Genomic DNA, 3,666 nt, shown 5'->3' on the forward strand with positions numbered 1-3,666 from the left:
ACGAGCAAATAGATAATGCCTACTGATTAGCCTTGATTAAACCTAATTTAACATAATGCACACACACAGGTTAGTAACTAATACAGCAATTACGTCAATTCACGAGATTAAACCTTCACAACGATTAATCAGTGCAATACTCGATAATTCAATCGGATTCACAACGAATAACAGAGCATAGTCCGAATTCGAACAGCACTCTAATATTCAAGTCGAAATCACGATGAATAATCAAAGTACAAGCTCAATTGAGCAGCACCTGGACTATCGTTGGATAGTTATAATCGATCGGACGTTGAATCGTAATAGCGATCGAGTTATTACCCTGATTGTGGCAGCGATTCGTGAATTGTGTGTGTTGTGAACGATTTCTGCTATAACTCAGCGTATACAGTGAGCTTTTTCGTCGTTCAAGTGCCCAATTTCAAGTCCCAGACTCCTCTATTTATACACGAAATTTGACCCCCGTCGCGTAGCGCGAGGGGTACCCCCATGGGCGTCGCGCTATGCGAGGGGTCACCCTACTTCATAGGGTAGCCCTTCGTGCATGTAGGCTGGATGAGTCGACAGTTTCTTAAAATTCAATTTTGACAGATAGTTATTAAGATAATCGTTGGCTAGGGTTTATCCCCCCCCCCCCTGAGTTTTAGGGGCCCTGATCCTGATTCTGATTGTTCTGGAAATTTTAGGGTTAGTGCAGAATTACTTGGGTTTCTTAATTAGGGTTTCCTTAATAGCTAATTACCATCCTAATTATGGATTTTAGTGACAGTTGTTACAGTAGGCCACTTTGCCAATTCTTTCTAGAATCTTAAAAGGTCCAACATATCGAGGCGCGAGCTTTCCTTTCTTGCCGAATCGGATCACCCCCTTCCAAGATGAAATCTTTAGCAGTACGTGATCGCCAACGTCAAATTCAAGAGGCTTGCGGCTTTTATCGGTGTAACTCTTTTTTCGACTCCGAGCTTTCAAAAGATTGTCTCGTATCTGGAGGATTTTTCAGTTGTTTCTTGCAATAACTCAGGACTGGTAACTTGTGCAGCTCCGATCTCGTGCCATACAATATGCGATCAACATTTTCTTCCATATAATGCCTCAAATGGTGCCATTTGAATGCTAGAGTGATAATTGTTGTTGTACGAGAATTCGACTAAGGTAAATGCGAATCCCAATTACAACCAAAATCTATAACACATGAGCGAAGCATATCTTCAAGGATGCGAATCGTGCGTTCAGTCTGACCGTCGGTCTAGGATGGAAAGCGGTACTTAGATTAAGAGTAGTATCGAGAGCGGATTGAAACATTTCCCAAAGACGCGAGATAAATCGACCATCGCGGTCAGAGATGATATCACGAGGTGTCCCATGTCGACAAATAACTTCATCGGTGTAGATTCGTGCTAATTGTTCCACCTTATAGTCTTATCGTATAGGTAGAAAATGAGCAGATTTTGTAAGACGATCAACGATAACCCAAATGCTATCATGACCTGATGGCGTGCGCGGGAGTTTCGTAATGAAGTCCATAGCTATACTCTCTCATTTCCACATAAGGATCTCGGGTTGCATGAGTAAGCCAGAGGGTCGTTGTTGTTCAGCCTTGACTTTCAAACAAGTAAGGCACTTCGAAACATAGATGGCGATATCCCTCTTCATTCCAGGCCACCAATATTGAAGACGACGGTCATGGTACATCTTGTCGGCACTGGGATGAATGGAATATCGAGACTTGTGGGCTTCAGTCAACAATATCTCGTGAAGGTTATTGCGACTTGGAATCCAGATGCAATCGAGATAGTAATAGATACCGTTCGATTTGGTGACAAGTTGGGCTTCAGCACCACACTTCTTCATTTCCTCTCTTAAGGTGTTCTCAATGAAGCAGGTGTGCTGAGCGTCACGGATTAGAGCTTCGAGGTCGTGTTGGGCTTGAATATTACGAACGCTATGCAAATAGCTTCGTCAACTGAGAGCGTCGGCAACGACATTTGCTTTGCCTGGGTGGTAACGAATCTCACAGTCATAATCGTTGAGATGTTCAACCCATCGGCGTTGGCGCATATTCAGTTCCTTCTGGTTCAAGATATGTTGTAGGCTCTTATGGTCGGTGAAGACCGTACACTTGGTACCATAAAGGTAGTGTCGCCAAATCTTTAACGCAAAAACAACTGCACCAAGCTCGAAATCGTGGGTTGTATAGTTCTTCTCGTGGATTTTGAGCTGACGAGAGGCGTACGCGATAACCTTGTACCGTTGCATAAGAACACAAGCAAGGCCGAGGTTAGAGGCATCGCAATAGACAACGAAGTCGTCGTTTTCATTGGGTAACGCGAGGATAGGAGCATTGCAGAGCATATGCTTGAGAGTTCGAAAGGCTTCCTCTTGTTTAGTTCCCCAAACAAAAGGCTTGTCGTTATGCGTAAGAGAGGTAAGCAGAACAGCAATTTTAGAGAAATCAGCGATGAATCGATGGTAATAACCCACCAATCCGAGGAAAGAACGAACTTCGGACGAGGATTTTTGTGTAATCCAACCCTTAACTGCTTCAATCTTCGGGGGATCAACGTGAATACCTTGACTATTGACGATGTGATCGAGGAATTGAACCTCCTCAAGCCAAAATTCACACTTGGAGAACTTGGCATAGAGGCGATTCCCTTGGAGTAATTTAAGAACCAAACGTAGATGTTGCGCATGTTCGGCTTTCGACTTCGAATAGATAAGGATATCATCGATAAACACGTTGACGAAGTGGTCGAGAAAGGACTTACACACGTGATTCATCAAATCCATGAAAACCGCGGGTGCGTTGGTTAGACCAAAGGGCATAACGACAAATTTATAATGGCCGTAGCGGGTTCGAAAAGTGGTTTTAGGAATGTATTCTTCCTGAATTTGTAACTGATGATAACCAGAGCGTAAATCGATCTTCAAGAAACACGTAACACCTTGCAATTGCTCAAACAAATCGTCGATTCGGGGTAAGGGATAGCGATTCTTGATAGTAAGCTTATTGAGTTCCCTATAATCGATGCACATTCGGAACAATCCATCTTTCTTTTTGACGAAAAGGACAGGTGCACCCCAAGGAGATGTGCTAGGGCGAATGAAGCCTTTATCAAGCAATTCCTGGAGTTGACTCAAAAGTTCACGCATTTGAGACGGAGCGAGGCGATAGGGAGCTTTAGCAATAGGGTTAGCTCCAGGAATGAGGTTGATACGAAAGTCAATATCACGACTTGGGGGTAGACCAGGTAAATCGTCAGGAAAGACAGCAGGAAAATCACAAACTATAGGCACTTTTCCATTGACTTCTTTTCCTTTTCTTCCGCTACTACGATGTGTGCCAAGAAAGCTTTGTATTCCTTTCGGAGATACTTGCTCGCTTGTATGCACGACATGAGTTTGGGATCCTTCAAAGATACTTCGCCATAGACACAGAGTTGGTCGCCGTTAGCAAGAGAGAAACAAATCATCTTATCAAAATAAACGACTTCAGCATGATTTTCACGAAGAAAATCCATGCCTACTAGATATCAAAACTTGTGACAACTCGTATTTCGAACCTGTCTTTGTGAACGTTATGTAATTACGTGAATTTATATTAATTGAATGTTATGATTATGTGCTGTGTGTATTGCATGTTTGTATTAAACGAGCCCAAAC

This window comes from Helianthus annuus, chromosome 3 (genome assembly GCF_002127325.2).
Source record: "Helianthus annuus cultivar XRQ/B chromosome 3, HanXRQr2.0-SUNRISE, whole genome shotgun sequence".
NCBI lineage: Eukaryota > Viridiplantae > Streptophyta > Magnoliopsida > Asterales > Asteraceae > Helianthus > Helianthus annuus.